Here is a 17,366-nt window from a genome sequence, read left to right as displayed (position 1 = left end):
TTGCCTCTTTTTCAACTGCCATGCTAGCAGTTTTCCACATTTATTTGCCGATTCAAAAGTCCTTTGTTTCATTTGTTTGATTTTCCATTCTACTTCCTGATTTATCAATTTTGAATATTGTGCTTGATAGAGTTTAATTTCTCTCAGAATCTCCTGTGACTTTGGTTTCAGTCTTAACTTTTTCTCTCCTTCTTTTATTTTCTCCAAGATCTTATCTTTTTTCTCATTCTGAGCTCTTTTCTTTATCATATTCTGTTGTATCAGAAACCCCCTTGTCAGGGAACTGACATCAGAGCAGAGGGGGGAGGCGAGGCTTCCAGACTCTGCAGGAGAGGGAATGAGTAAGGGTAGAGAGAGAACGTCATCTAGGAAAGGAAGTCCAGGTGACACCAGGAAGAAGGGAGAGGCAGAGAGCATCTCGGAGGTGAGGCTCCGAGACTCTTCCAGTGAAGTCAGCGAGGAGGGTGGAGGACCACCACTAGGCACCCCCACTCTGCGCAGAAGGCTTCCGCGCAGAGAGGCGAGGCGAAGGTTGTCCGTTAAGGAATTCTTATGCTGGAGGAAATTTAGGAGAAGCCCACTCACGGATTCTGCTAGCGACTGAGCAGCAGCGCCAAGGCTGCTCAGCCAGGGAAAGACACAATCTCCCCTAAGCAGTTTGGAATAGCTAGAGGTTTACACACAAGCAACCCCAATTCCCCTGACACCCCTCATTACCGCCTTACTTGCGTCCCAGATTACTCTTTTTTCCACCGATTTTTTCCAAATTTATTTCAAAATAGTCACTCATAGTCTTTTGGGCCTTCTTAACAAGATCGGGCCCTGGGGCTTTATCAGTTTTCAGTTTAGCAATTAAATCTACTATTTCCTCCGGGTCAGTATCTGGCCATATGGGCAAGTGACTTGAGAGAGTATCAGATTGGATGTTAGAGATGTCTGTCTGGGAGAAATATTTTCTTAGAAATTGTTCCCATGTCGGGGCTGGGATAACCGTCAATGGGTATTTCCTCGATCTTTTGTTGATTAAATTCCAAAAACCGCGAGAGCTGCGAAGCTTAGAGGCAGCAATCAGCGCTTGTCAATGTCTTAGCTGCCACTCGTGCTTGGCTGACTTCTGTGCCTGTTTGTAAGCAATTTTGGCCTGCAAGTACTCTGGGGGGAGAGTTTCAGCTCCAGAGGATTTATATCTGTTGTAGATACAACAAAGAGAGAGTCTAGCTTGCTTACATTTGGCATCAAACCAAGGTGCACCGAACCTGGGTTGATCTCGGTTAGCCAGGTGAGCCGGCATCGTAAAGAAGCTAGTTAAATCTGCAGAGAAGTGGAAGAACCACTCCAGTATCCTATTTGGTTCAGACAGCTCCGCCAATGAAACAATAAGGGATTCGGAGCTATTCCTCTGGAAGAATTCTGCATATTTTTGGGCCTGTTTCATAGACCATTTAATGCCTCTTACTTGAGCTGTGGCATTTAAACCTACATGAATTGGGTGTGTACCGCTAACCGGGTGCCAGTGAAGCGTTAGCTTGGCCGCTAGAGGTAGGTGATCACTGGATTGTACATTATCTACTTTGAGATAAAAGAAGTTTGAAAATAGGTCTTCTGAGACTAGAAGATAATCTAGGACACTATTTGATGTTGTGCCCAAATGAGTGAATTCACCTGGCACGTCCGGAGGGCAGTTGCCATTTAGAATGTTCAAATTCATACGAATGGCCAATTGATAAAGAAGGGCTCCCGCCTCATTCACTCTGTTGTCCTTAGATCTTCTTGATGTGAAAGAGATTAAATCAGATTTTGGGTAGGGGGGAGATACCCACCACTTGGCCTTAATTATCCCATTCCAGTTGGCGGCTGTACGTGCATTAAAGTCACCACCCATTATCGATGGAATATTAGGGTACATAACATAGCGTGCCAATAAATGATCTTCCAGAGAATCCCATCTATAATGAAGGTCTGATATCAGACCACCTGGAGGAAGATAAACATTGGTGATTAATAGTGAGAATTTTTCACTTGAAATCAGACCAGTAAAAGCAAAAGGAGGAAAGGTATGAACTAGCGAGAGTTTAGCTCTCATTTTAAGCGATATGGCGATTGCAAGACCGCCTCTGGACCGGCCACCTTTCTGGGAGGGGGTAGCTGGAAGTGATATCAGTTCAAAGCCATTTATATCTATTTTATCTTCTTCCCATGTTTCTTGCAAAAGGATTATCTGGAAAGAGTTTATATAGGACAGAAATTCGGGATCTAATCTTTTCCTTTTCCAGCCAGCAATGTTCCAACTTAGGACTGCTAGCTGGGGACTTCTGTGTTGTTCTTTTAACAGTCAAAACAGAGGGGGGGGCAGACTCTCTGTTAAAGACAGAAGATGTAACAAAAAAGTCAGTTATTTTACTTTGGGAAGATGGTAACTGTGAGGCGCCCTCCAAATTAAAGTTTTTAACAATTTGGTTCGACTGTTGGCACACCGTGGATGATCCACTGAAAGTAGATCTCTGAACAGGAAGTCTCTTCATTTCGAAATTCTTGGTACAACTTGACAGAGAAATACCCAGGTAGGGGGAAATTGAGTCCATCGGGGTAAACCCTCTCGCAGATTTATCATCCGACATTCGGATGATTTTATTGATGCGTCCCATCGGGTCTTCAATCGTTTCCGACGGCGGGTCCCGAGGTGTAACATTCGCAGTTTCCTTTGAAGGAGGTAATTGAGGGGGCATCATGGGGGTGGAAATTGCGGAAGACTCTCTCAGGGGCATCACTTGTGGACTACTTCTATATCTGGTCGAAACTGGAGAAGATTCTAGCTCTGGCATAGATGAGTGAGTTAAAGAGGGATTTGAGTCAAGCAGGGAAATCAGAATTTCGTCCTTAGGTATGTTGGTTGATGAATATAGATGAAGGTTCAGTGAGGATGGCAGAGCCTGGTCGTCTCGTGATGTAGCGCACGGTGCAGAAACAACTTGAAGATTTGAGTCTTGTCGGATGGTTTTTGAATTCAGAGTGGGGCTGAGCTGAAGAAGGTCAACCACTTCTGTCCGGTGAGCCCAAGTGGGATTATTTGAGACATCGTTAGTATCTTCCCCTCTATGTTGGACTTGCAATAGTTGAGATTTAAGCGTGTCAAATCTTTGCATCATGCTGTGAAGATGGAGATGAAACTAAAACCAACTGGCTCTTTCTTTCTTTTTTTAAAAAATGATATTTATTAAAGTTTCAAAGAAGAAATTACATAAATAAAAAGGGGGGGGGGAGAAAAAGAAATAAAAAGGGGAAAAAATACAGAATACAGAAAAAAGATAAAAAACACTTAAAAAACACATCAATCTTCCATGCCTTACATTTCATTTCCTTACTTCCCCGGACCTCCTCACACCTCCCTTTTTTGTATTCCAGTTCTGTTAGTTAATTCAGCAATTCCTTTCCCTCTTTGTTTTTGTCTTAATCCTTTGACTTAATATATTATAACTTTGAATTTTCACCTGTTAACAATCCATTTTTACATACACCTTTATAACATTACTGCTAAAACCACTTAACTTCATTCTGACATCATTCTAACATTCTTTAATTTTGCAATATTTCTGTAAATAGTCTTTAAATTTCTTCCAATCTTCTTCCACGGACTCTTCTCCCTGGTCTCGGATTCTGCCAGTCATTTCCGCCAGTTCCATGTAGTCCATCACCTTCATCTGCCATTCTTCCAGAGTGGGTAGATCTTGTGTCTTCCAGTACTTTGCAATAAGAATTCTTGCTGCTGTTGTGGCATACATAAAGAAAGTTCTATCCTTAAGGCTAACCCGAACCCGAACCCTATCCCTAACCCTAACCCCTACCCCTACCCCTACCCCTAGCCGACACCTAACCCTAACCCTAACCCTAACCCTAACCCTAACCCTAACCCTACCCATTCCCCTACCCCTACCCCTACCACTAATGCTAAACTCTACCCCTACCCCTACGCCTACACCTACCCATACCCCTACCTACGCCTACACCTACCCCTATCCCTACGCCGACCCCAAACCCTAACCCTAACCCTACCTCTACCCCTATTCCTACCCCTACCCCTACCCCTAACCCCTAACACTTACACTAACCCTAACCCTAACCCTAACCCTAACCCTAACCCTAACCCTAACCCTAACCCTACTCCTACCCCTACCCCTAATCCTAACCCTAACCCTAACCCTAAACCCTAACCCTACCCCAACCCCTACCCCTAACCCCTACCCCTACCCCTAACACTAAACCCTAAACCCTAAACCTAAACCTAAACCTAAACCCTAAACCCTAAACCCTAAACCCTAAACCCAAACTCAAACCCAAACCCTAACCCTAACTGTCAGAGCTGCCACCCAGTCCCAGCTCACATAGGACCAAGTCCGCCAGCGTTCACTTTATAAGAGTCTTTATTAAGTTACAGGTTTCATTTCCGAACTGCAGCGTGCAGCTCTACACCTTCTGCCCTAGGTCGGCGAAGACCCGTCTGAGTCCCCGCCTCTTGCACACCAGCTTAATACCCTAGCCTTGCTCCACCTCCTTCGCCTCTCCCTACGTCTCTGGGTCCTTCTGCCCCCCTGGGCCTCCTCCCTTCTACTCTCCTCTGACGCTGACCCCCCTGATCCTTCTGCCTCCTTGCGGCGGGCTTTGGGACCTGGCTCACTCTCCGGGCTGCTTACTGCTCCAGCTTCCGCTGCATTTGAACTTGGCGCGCGCGCCCAACTCTCTACTTTCCTCTTAACCGTTGCCTCGCTCTCTGAGGAGGGCGTGACCACCCCTGACTCGTGCCCTCCCTCCTGCTGACAGCCTCCGGAACCCGATGCCTGGCTACCTTCCTCCCTGCTGCTCTCAGTCTTGAGCGTGGGTCCCGACTTCCAGCTGCTGCCGCCCTCAGTTATGAGCGTGGGTCCCGACTTCCAGCTGCTACTCTCTGAATCTCCTCTGTTCCCTTCCTCCTGGGGTGTCCCCCCGGATCCCCCCCTTGCTCTGCTCACTGGGGCTCCCTTTTGGGAGTCCTCTGACTCACTGCTTAGGCTTGGAGATCTCGGGTCGTCATCATCACTCATTTTCCCTTCGGATTCCTCCCCCTCGCTCTCTGCTTCCTCCCTTCTCTGCGTCTCTGCTCCTGAACCCCTGACATCCATCCCCCCCTCGAAGCCCCCCCTTCCCCCCTCCCCGCTTTCAGGTGTGGGTGCTGGGTGCTCCATCATCACGGGAGGGAATGCCGGATACAGTTCGCTCCCCGTGGTTGGCCGCCAACTGAAGACCTCCGAGTCTTCCTCCTCGCGGTCGCCGACGTTGACCTGTTCCGCTTCCATCTCTGTACCGCCGTGCTCGAACCCAAGGTCCTCCCCGAACACGTCCATGTCAGTCTCTGCGTCGGTCGCTCGACCTGGCATCTCCAGCCACTTCCGGCGCCATTGCTCCTCCGGTCGATCGTCCCACCAATACGAGGTGTCTGACGCCGAACCCGCCGGCGATCCTTCTGGGGAACGGGTGCTCAGTGCGGGTTCCCCGTCCGAGTCGAATCCATGGAACGTGCTGGAAGAAAGTGTGGGCGTGAACAGCCAGTCGTCGAAGAAGCTCGCTGGCATGGGTCTGTGTGGGAAAAGGGCATGAAACTCGTCCTTGAGCAGGGGTTCCTCCAAAGCGTAGTCTGGCACCCAGCTATTGGCGCTGGCCCGGGTGCCCTCTCTGGCTAGGAGGTATTCGACTCCCTCTTCCCCCCATCTGGAGTCCAAAATCTCCGTGACCTCGTTGATGGGGTCTTGCTGCGTCACCCCTCGCGTCTCCGTCCGCTCCCGGAACGGACTCGGTGCCGTCCCTGGCTCCTGGAATCTGTGAGGTGCCTTGTAGGGAGTGAGCACCGACCTGTGGAACACCGGATGCATTCTGGAACCCTCCGGCAGCACCAGTCGGAAGGCTACCGGGTTGATCTGTGCTTCGACTTGGTACGGACCAATTTGCTTGTGCCCCAACTTCTTCTTGGCTAGTGACCTGGTCGGCACTGCGTGGGCTGCCAACCAGACCCAGTCTCCCACTTGGATCTCTTCGCCAACCCGCCTGTGCTTGTCAGCTTGCACCTTGTAGGCGTGCTTAGCTAGCTCCAGCTGCCGTCTGAGTTGATCGTGTACCGCCTGCAACTCTGACGCGAACGCGTCCGCCGTCTGTGGTTCTCCGTCCCCCACTCTCTCCCGTCCCGGGAAGGTTCTGGGATTCCTCCCATTGTTGGCGAAGAACGGCGTCACCCCTGTGGACACGTGCTTCGTGTTGTTGTAAGCGAACTCGGCGAGCGGCAGGTAATCCACCCAGGTCGCAGGTTGTTGATTGGCATAGCATCTCAGGTACTGCTGCATGATGGCATTGACCCTCTCTGCTTGCCCGTTGGTCTGCGGGTGTCTTGCTGATGCCAGATCGACCTTGACATTTAGAAAACTCATCAGCTTCTGCCAGAAATTCGAGACGAACTGGCGCCCGCGGTCGGACAGGATAGACCGCGGCAGACCATGCACTTTGAACACGTGATCTATGAACAGTTTGGCGGTTTGTTCCGCCGTGGCCACCTTCGCACACGGAATGAAATGTGCCATCTTGGTGAACAAGTCCACCACCACTAGTACAGCTGTCTTGCCTCTCGAGCTGGGTAGATCCGTAACAAAGTCCAGGGCCACCCTCTCCCACGGTTCAAACGGCGTTTGCAGCGGTTCCAGCAGTCCTGCCGGTGGTTTGTGCACCGGTTTGGCCCTCTGGCAGGTGTCGCACCTCGCAACGTAGTCCGCGACTTCCCCTCTCAGTCTGGGCCACCAAAAGTCCCTTGCGACTAATTCCACCGTTTTTTCCGTGCCAAAGTGCCCGGCCGTGGGTGCGTCGTGCAGCTGCTGCAGTACCCTGGCGCGAAGTTCGTCTCCCGGCACGTAGATGGCCCCTTTACGTAAGAGCAAGCCGTCTCGTATCTGGAACTCGTCGCCCTTCGCCGTGCCCTTGTGCACCTCTGCCATCTTCGCCTGCGCGAAGGAGTCGTCCTGCAACGCCCGCCGCACCGCATCCAGGTCTACTGTGGCTGAAGCGCACGCCCACGCTGTTGGCGCGAAGATGTGCATGGCTGCCGCTGGCGTCGCCTCTTCGAGGTATTGCGGTTTGCGGGACAGTGCATCCGCCATGACGTTGGTGTCGCCTGGGACGTACTCTATTCGGAAATTGAAGTCAGCAAAGAACTCCGCCCAACGTATCTGCCTCTGGTTCAGGAACTGAGCCGTGCGCCAGTGCTCCAGATTCTTGTGATCCGTGCAGACCTGCACCGTGTGCTTGGCGCCGATCAGGAAGTGCCTCCACGCCTTGAAAGCTGCATGAATGGCCAGCAACTCCCTGTCCCAGATGGTGTAGTTCTGCTCCGACTTGCTGAGCTTTCTGGAGTAGAACGCTCCCGGCCTCCAGACCCCCTGTGGGTCCCTTTGCAGCAGGACAGCTCCCACTGCTCTATCGGACGCGTCTGTCTCTACCCGCATCGGTCTGCTGGGGTCGATATGCAGCAGTTGCTCTTCCGACGCGAAGAGACGCTTGAGTGCTTGAAAGGACTGCTCCGCCTGCTCCGTCCAGATGAATTTCTTTTTCTTGGAGCTTAGCGTGTCCGTAATGGCCGCCGTCTGCATCGCGAACCCCTTGATAAACTTGCGATAGAAGTTGGCGAAGCCGACAAACCGCTGGACCTCCTTCCGGTTGCGCGGGCTCTTCCAATCCAACACCGCACGAACCTTGGCGCTGTCCATGGCTAGCCCCTTGTCCGACAACTTGTAACCCAAGAAATCCACCTCCGTCGTGTCGAACTGGCACTTCTCCAGTTTGGCGTACAGTCTATGCTGCTGCAGCCTCTTCAGCACCTCCCGAACATCTTGGTCATGGGCTTGCTGCGATTCGGAGAATATCAGGATGTCATCCAGAAAGCAGACGCACTTCTTGTAAAGGAGTCCCGCCAACACATGATGCATGAAAGCTTGGAAACAGTGAGAACCGTTTTGCAATCCAAACGGCATCACTCTGTATTCGTAGGTGCCCAGAGGCGTGAACATGGCTGTCTTCCACTCATCGCCCTCCCTCATGCGGATGAGATTGTACGCACCTCGCAGGTCCAACTTGGTGAACACGCGTCCCTTGCGCACCGTCGCTAGTAGGTCGTCAATCCTGGGCATGGGGAAATCAGAAGGCTTGGTCATCTTGTTTAAGAGGCGAAAATCCACCACCAGTCTTTTTTGGGGCGTGTCTTTCTTCTTCACGAAGAAAACAGGACTGCCCCCTACTGCCCTGGACTCCCGGATGAAACCGCGCTGCAAATTGTGATCTATGAACTGTTTGAGTTCCTGTAATTCGTCCTCAGACATGGAATACAGCTTCCCTTTCGGCAGCGTCGCCCCTGGTAGGAGGTCAATCTTGCAGTCATATTGCCTGTGCGGTGGTAGCTTGTCAGCCTCTTTCTCGCAGAAGACCTCCAGAAAGTCTGCGTATTTGTGGGGGACTGCTTGCAACGTTCCCAACTGCAGTTGTGATTCCTCCTCCTCTCCCTCCTGTCTGGGCAGGATGCAGTGTTCTGCGCAATAAGAGGAGCCGAAGATCAGCTGTCTCTGGTACCAAGCCAGTGTCGGACTGTGCCTGTCCAGCCAACTCATGCCCAACACAATGGGCGTGTCCGACAGTTGGGTGACATTAAAACTGATGACTTCCCTGTGGTTGCCAAGGCGCATCACCATCGGTGGCGTTTGCTTCACCACCTGCCCCCCTAGCAACTCTCTGCCATCCACTGTGACGACTTGCAGGGGCAGAGTGGCAGGCAGTAGCTGTATAGCGTGCTGCTCCACAAAATCCTGCGCTATAAAGTCTGCGTTGCTTCCAGAATCCACAGAAAGCGGCACTTCGATAGTGACGCCATCGGGTAGCTGGAGAGATGCTGTGAGCTGCACTACTGGTTTGGGTGGGAGGGGGTCCGTGGGTTGCAAGATCGCTGGGGACTGCTTCACTGATGCGTCTGGCTGGGCCCCAGTGCCTCTGTCTCCAGCCAGACATCGTCGTTTCCCTGCTGTGGTTCTCCTTGCTGCGTTGCTGCAGTCACCATTGCTGAGGCTGCAGTGTGCTTGTGGAGCCTCCGGGGACACTCTTTCGCCAAATGGCCTGGATCCTCGCAGATGTAACACTTCCTGTTCCCTCTAGGAGGCTTCGCTTTCACTGCTGTCGGTGCTTGGGCTCTGGCTGCTGACTGAGCCCTTGCACCTCCAACCTCCATCGGTTCCCCTCCCCCTCCAGGCGGAGGTGTGGATTGCGCACGCGCTGCTTCTCTTGGAATGAAAGAGAAACTTCTCGCTGCTTCGCGCCCTCCACGTCCTTCATCTCTGCACCATGGACGTTCTTCCAGCCTCACCCCCACAGTCAGCGCCCTTTGGACCACCTCCTGCGTGCTTCGGGGCCTCTCCCCCCTTGCAATCTCATCCTTGACCGCAGAGCTTAGACCCTCCCAGAACAGGTCTCTGACAGGGGGCGAATCCCGGTCCCACTCTAAGGCACTGACCAGCGCAAAAAAGCGGGCGTGGTACTGCCGGACGCTTGCCCTCCCTTGTTTTAGTCCATGAATCTCCCGTCGGGCAAGATCCACATCAATAGTAGACAAAAAACACGCATCCATCGCTTTGATAAAGGCATCTGCATTCTGAAGCGCCGGATCTTTATCCCTCCACAAATTGCGTAGCCACGCTTTAGCATCCCCATGCAAATGGGATAGTATGAACCCCACTTTCTCTTCCTCATCTCTAAAGTCTTTTGCCAGCAGTTGCAGTGCGCACATTACGTCTGCTCGAAAATTGGGGTACTGTTGTAAATTCCCATCGAAGTGAGCCACAAGCCCTCCTGCTCTCCGTGCCAACCCAACCCCCTCCGGTCTGGGTCCTGGCTGCCCGTGTTTAACCCATGCTTCAAACCTGGCGTGGAGATCTCTGTAGGCGGCTGCCGCATCCTCCTCCCTCTTCTTGGATGCCAGTACCTCCGCGTTCAATTGGGTAACTGCCTGTTGCAGCGCTGCAACTGTCTCTGCTTCCGTCATCTCTGCTAACCGTCGTGAGCTTGCTCCCAAACACCGATCCCCTCCTCCAGCTGCCTCTCTCTCCGCTGCGAGATATCAGGTGTCCGAATCTTTTGAGAGACGGGTCTTACTGTCAGAGCTGCCACCCAGTCCCAGCTCACATAGGACCAAGTCCGCCAGCGTTCACTTTATAAGAGTCTTTATTAAGTTACAGGTTTCATTTCCGAACTGCAGCGTGCAGCTCTACACCTTCTGCCCTAGGTCGGCGAAGACCCGTCTGAGTCCCCGCCTCTTGCACACCAGCTTAATACCCTAGCCTTGCTCCACCTCCTTCGCCTCTCCCTACGTCTCTGGGTCCTTCTGCCCCCCTGGGCCTCCTCCCTTCTACTCTCCTCTGACGCTGACCCCCCTGATCCTTCTGCCTCCTTGCGGCGGGCTTTGGGACCTGGCTCACTCTCCGGGCTGCTTACTGCTCCAGCTTCCGCTGCATTTGAACTTGGCGCGCGCGCCCAACTCTCTACTTTCCTCTTAACCGTTGCCTCGCTCTCTGAGGAGGGCGTGACCACCCCTGACTCGTGCCCTCCCTCCTGCTGACAGCCTCCGGAACCCGATGCCTGGCTACCTTCCTCCCTGCTGCTCTCAGTCTTGAGCGTGGGTCCCGACTTCCAGCTGCTGCCGCCCTCAGTTATGAGCGTGGGTCCCGACTTCCAGCTGCTACTCTCTGAATCTCCTCTGTTCCCTTCCTCCTGGGGTGTCCCCCCGGATCCCCCCCTTGCTCTGCTCACTGGGGCTCCCTTTTGGGAGTCCTCTGACTCACTGCTTAGGCTTGGAGATCTCGGGTCGTCATCATCACTCATTTTCCCTTCGGATTCCTCCCCCTCGCTCTCTGCTTCCTCCCTTCTCTGCGTCTCTGCTCCTGAACCCCTGACACTAACCCTAACCCTAACCCTTTTTTTTTTGTAATAATTTTTATTACATTTTTCCAAATTACAGAAAAAACAGAAGAAAAAGCAGAACAGAAGAAAAAAAAGAAAAAAGAACAGAAAATCACATCCATTTCAACAACTTATTTCAAATTTCCATTGGACTTCCCCACATCTCCCGCATAATGCATTCTTGATAATAAAGTCATCAGCAAATTATACCCTTATTTCGTGTGTTTCTTTATATTTTCAGTTGCAATTTAAGTTTAAATCTCTTATTCTCCATTTATTCTAAAAATATAACATGATATCATTTTTACCCATTTAAACTTTGATTCTTTCACAAATGTTAGCAATTTCATAGATAATTAAATTTCATTACTGGGGCTAACGTTCCAAGTCATACGACGTCTTATGTTTCATACAACTTATAATACTTTTGCAAATAGTCTTTAAATTTTTTCCAGTCCTCCTCCATTGCCTCTTCTCCCAGGTCTCGGATTCTTGCAGTCATCTCGGCCAGTTCCATGTAGTTCATCAATTGCGTCTGCCACTCCTCCAGTGTGGGCAAATCTTGGGTCTTCCAATGCTTGGCGATAAGAATTCTTGCTGCAGTTGTAGCATACATAAAAAAAGTTCTATCCTTTTTTAACACCTTCTGGCCGACAATGCCCAGAAGGAAGGCCTCTGGTTTCTTGGGAAAGGTGTACTTAAACACCTTTTTTAACTCGTTATAGATCATTTCCCAAAAGGCCTTCAATCTTGGACAAGTCCACCAGAGGTGAAAGAATGTCCCTTCAGCCTCCTTACATTTCCAACATTTATTATCAGACAAATGGTATATCTTAGCGAGCTTGACTGGGGTCATGTACCACCTGTATACCATTTTCATAATGTTTTCTTTCAAGGCATTACATGCCGTAAACTTCATACCGGTGGTCCATAACCTTTCCCAGTCCTCAATCACCGACTGTTCTTTCGGAGGGAGGGCTCTGAACGAATCAATAAGTTCCCTTTCGTCGAGGGCAGTCTGCAGATTATCGTCCTCATATATAGCTGTTTGAGAGGGTATCGAGTTTGGTCGAGGATGGCACGCTGCAGAGTCATCGCGGTTGGGCCTGACAGTATTTTGAAGTAAGGCAGAGTCTCTTGTCCTAATGTCCTCACCCCCAGGGCACCTATTTAGAAGGGGTTTGATCTTGCTGTCTGTAAAAACCCTCGTTGCTACAATGTCGGCCATGGACAAAAGCGTTTTCCTCCTAACAATAATAGATGGTATCTTTTCAGAGTGGAACGCAAGTATCACCTTCAAGAAGTTGGTCTGCCGGGGAAGGGGCATCACAGCATATAGGTCAATCTGATGTTTCTTAATTTTTAAAAGTTTGCTTAAACAGTCTTTAGCTCTTTCTAGCGTTGACCATCTTCCTATTTCCGACCTGACAGAAAGGCAACTTTTCTTGGGTTGCAGAGTTAATATCTGATTGTTCAATTGGGAATTTAAGATATATTTAATTTTAGTCTCCTTTATTTTATCTGAATTGGGGTGAGGCAATAAGTTTTTGACCTCACAAACTGAAGATTGTGTTGTTGATTCAAGTTTTTCAATTTTCAGCAAGATATTGGATAATTGTGAAGATACCTCGTCCAGCCTTTTAAAAATACAGTGAAGGGTCTTAATTACTAAGTGTAACTGCTCACAACCGGGGAACTCCCACATAACAGATGCCAAGCCATCTTCCTGCGATGAAGAAGAAGAAGAAGAGTTTGGATTTGATATCGCGCCTTTCACTCCCTTTAAGGAGTCTCAAAGCAGCGAACATTCTCCTTTCCCTTCCTCCCCCACAACAAACACTCTGTGAGGTGAGTGGGGCTGAGAGACTTCAGAGAAGTGTGACTGGCCCAAGGTCACCCAGCAGCTGCAGGTGGAGGAGCGGAGACACGAACCCGGTTTCCCAGATTACGTGACTACCGCTCTTAACCACTACACCACACTGGTGTTTTTCTTTTGTATTCTCCTTTACAGGCTTTACATTTGAAACATTTTGAGTCATCGGAATTGGAGTAGCTTCTAAATCAATTAGAGGTAGGAAGCGATTTTGGGTTTCCACTGCAAAGCATTGCTCGGCATGGTCACTCCCTCCTCCATTCCGGTGTGGCACCAACCTTGATAGTTTTGGTTTAGGGGATGATAGGGGCTCGTCAAAGTCTCTCAAGCGTTTTTTCTGACCCATGCTTTCCTCAGGCCAGGGATTATACGATTCTTAAAATAACATAACACTTAACACGCAATTAAGATAATGGCGTTCTCAACTCCTTTAGCAGCTAAAGCCGGCCCGCTGATACGAGAGAAACAAAGAGCAAACAAAGATGGTGGCTTGGGAGGGAGAACCCGGGTCGGAAAACACGTTCCCACGGAGGCAATCACTGATGGGTATCTGGTGGAGGAATTCCACCGCCTGTTCCCGGACAAACCCAAACCACTAGCGAGATTCTGGGAGGAGCAATTTGGAACCACTGACGATGAAGAGGATTTTGTGGGGTTTTCTGTCTCCGAAGGGGAGGGAGAAGAGGCTTCGGAGGAAGAAGAATCAGACTGGGAGGCCCACCCCGCAGGAAGGGATCAGAGCGGGTGGGAAGCGGGTTTTGAATCCTCAGAGGATGGCAACAGCTCCTTCCGGGGGTTCCCCGCATCGTCGGCCGAAGAAAGGGATGAAGTTGGGTCAACAGGTCGGGCCGGGGGTGGAGGGGGTCCTGGGGGGGGGAGGTGGATGTCAGGGAACTGACATCGGAGCTAGAGGTGGAGGGAAGGCTCTCAAATGATGCTGGAGAAGGGCCCAGCAGGGAGAGAGGCAGCTCCGCAGATGGGGAAGCAAATCAGCGCAACACCAGGGATATAGAGGGGCTGATGGGGGAATCGGCGAGAGGGCTCCAGGACTCTTCACCGGACACCAGCGGGGAGAGCACGGGTCCTCCACTACCCACGCCCACCCTGCACAGAAGACTTCAGCGCAGAGAGAGTAGGAGGAGACTGGGTGTCAAACAACTTTTATGTTGGAAAAGATTTAAGAAACGCCCACTGACGGATTCTGCTAGCGACTGAGGCAGCCACAAAGTGAAGGGCTGCCCAGACTGAAAGGTTTAGCAAGGCAACAAAGCCTGGAGAGGCGGCAACTTACGCACGAGCAACCCATACACATTACATGAATGTACCTGGAAAAAGCATCAATCAATACCATGAAGTGCTTTGCTCCACCTAGAGAGGTTGCAAGTGGACCAACAAGGTCTGCGTGGACAGTCTGGTAGGCTTTAGATGCCCACCTGCCAGAAACCTTGCCCTATTGAACTGTGTGTCATCATGATGGCCTTGGCCGGTTGTGAGTTGTGAAGGCCGCTTCCTGCAAGGCCCTTTCCACCTGGCCTGGGGGGCAGGGCCCAGACACCAGCTCTACTAAAGAGGCTCCTGGTGAGACCAGAGGGACATTGCTCGGCCTGACAAGAAACCCAAACTATTGGATTCTTTTGCCCCATCTTTTTGTGCCTGCTCAACAGCCGTGTCATGCTTATGATCATATTTTATTCTCTTGGGAATTCTGCTGTTTTAAATGTGCATTTTATATTTGACTTTACTTAGCAATGTTGGGGTTTTTTTGGGGGGGGAATGCTTAAGGTTTTTTTTTTGTTAACTTTGTGTTAAATATGTATTCTGTAGTTGACTTCCTTTGTAATGTTTTATTTTGAAATCTTTAATATTTCAGTTTTTTGTTAACTATGTTGCTTTAACTGTATACTCTATATTTGACATTCTTCAGATTGTTTTATTTATGTTTTAATATGTTGTAAGCTGCTTTGAATTTTTTCTTGAAAATATAAAGCGCTATAGAAATGAAATAACAACAACAACAACAACAACAACAATAATGTTCATTGAAATGTTGTGTCCAAAGACTGCAGCTGATGGAGAGATCACTCCTCCCTCAATTTTCTATCAGATTATTTAGATTTGGTAAATAATTCTTATTGCTATTCTTATTGTATTGATTATTATAATTGATTTATGTAGTTCTGACAGTTTAGCTGCCTTGAGCATGAAAATAGAAAGGCAGGATACAAACCTAATCTAATAAAGAGCCCTCCTCTTTATTGTGTTTCTTTGTGGCTGATTAGCTGCTCTCCCTGTGCAAAGGTCAGAGGGGGCAGGGTTTTCATTGAGTAATAATAATAATAATAATAATAATAATAATAATAATAATAATAATTTATTATTTATACCCCGCCCATCTGGCTGGGTTTCCCCAGCCACTCTGGGTGGCTTCCAACTGAATATTAAAAACAGTACAGCATCAAACATTAAAAACTTCCCTAGAGATGACTTTTAAAAGTAAAATAGTTGTTTATTGCTTTGACATCTGCTGGGAGGGCGTTCCACAGGGTAGGTGCCACTACTGAGAAGGCCCTCTGCCTGGTTCCCTGTAGCCTCACTTCTCGCAATGAGGGAACCACCAGAAGGCCCTCGGCGCTGGATCTCAGTGTCTGGGCTGAATGATGGGAATGGAGACGCTCCTTCAGGTATACTGGACCGAGGCCGTTTAGGGCTTTAAAGCTCAGCACCAACACTTTGAATTGTGCTCGGAAACGTACTGGGAGCCAATGCAGATCTCTCAGAACCGGTGTTATGTGGTCCCGGCGGCCGCTCCCAGTCACCAGTCTAGCTGCCGCATTCTGGATTAATTGCAGTTTCCGGGTCACCTTCAAAGGTAGGCCCACGTAGAGAGCATTGCAGTAGTCCAAGTGGGAGATAACTGGAGCATGCACCACTCTGGCGAGACCTGGCAGGTAGGGTCTTAGCCTGCGTACCAGGTGGAGCTGGTAGACAGCTGCCCTGGACACAGAATTAACCTGTGCCTCCATGGACAGCTGTGAGTCCAAAATGACTCCCAGGCTGCACACCTGGTCCTTCAGGGGCACAGTTACCCCATTCAGGACCAGGGAATCCCCCACACCCGCCCACCCCCTGTCCCCCCAAAACAGTACTTCTGTCTTGTCAGGATTCAACCTCAATCTGTTAGCCGCCATCCATCCTCCAACAGCCTCCAGGCACTCACACAGGACCTTCACCGCCTTCACTGGTTCTGATTTAAAGGAGAGGTAGAGCTGGGTGTCATCTGCATACTAATGAACATCCAGCCCAAACCCCCTGATGATCTCTCCCAGCGGCTTCATATAGATATTAAAAAGCATGGGGGAGAGGACAGAACCCTGAGGAACCCCACAAGTGAGAGCCCAGGGGTCTGAACACTCATCCCCCACCACCACTTTCTGGACACGGCCCAGGAGAAAGGAGTCAGGTGATTAGCTGTGGGAGGAGCTTATCAGAGCTTGCAGAGCAGCAGCTGAAGGAGGAGCAAAAGGGTTTTCTTGTGTGTGTGTTTCTTTGTGGCTGATTAGTGTGGGCTGCACCTCACAACGGTTGGGAGGAATGTTTTTGCCAAAAATCTCAGAAACCTCATCAGGAGGGCTTTAAACTGACTAAAGTGGGGGAGAGAGACAGTGCTCCTGAAGGTAGGAGTCTATCAATTGATGAAGATGATCATCCAAATGTCATAGACCAAATGGAGCAAACAGGCAACTCCAACTTGCAAAAAGCCCTGGAACACCAAGAATTGCAGACTCCCACACTCGCAAGCAAATGAGCTATTGCTTCGCTTCTTAAACCAAAAGAAAAAAACAAACCCCTTCTGCCAAGCTTGGCGACCACGTCCACTAGCAAACAGACCAATGAAAGTTGCATTTTTGCGTGGGTAGGAAGGGTGTCATTTTCCTTTGGCTGATTTAGGTCCTCGGCTTTTCGACTCCAAAACTGGCACAAACAAGGATGGAACTCTGCTTCAGTTCAAAGGGAGGTATGATTGGCAGGCAAGGTGACACAGCCAGTTATGTGGAAGGGAGGAGGAGGAGGGTGGGGAGGTCACAAGGGAGGAAAGAGCTCTGCACCTCTTTTTTTAAAAAAATGATATTTATTAAGGTTTCAAAGAAAAGAATTACATGAATTAAAAAAAAGAAGAAAAAGAAAGACAAAAGTAAAAATAAAAGAAAAAATACAAAATACAAAAAGATAAAAAACACTTAAAAAATACATCAGTCTTTCCATACCTTACATTCATTTCCTTGTTTCCCTGACCTTCTCGCACCTCCCTTTTTTGTATTCCAATTCAGTTAGTTAATTCAGCAATTTCTTTCCCTCTTTGTTTTTATCTTAGTCCATTAACATAATATATTATAACTTTGGATTCTCACCTGTTAACAATCCATTTTTACATACACCTTTATAACATTGCTGCTTAAACCACTTAACTTCATTCTGACATCATTCTAAC

The sequence above is a fragment of the Podarcis vaucheri genome (assembly GCF_965113315.1).
Source record: "Podarcis vaucheri genome assembly, chromosome: W".
Classification (NCBI taxonomy): Eukaryota; Metazoa; Chordata; class Lepidosauria; order Squamata; family Lacertidae; genus Podarcis; species Podarcis vaucheri.
Note: the sequence above shows the minus strand (reverse complement) of the source record.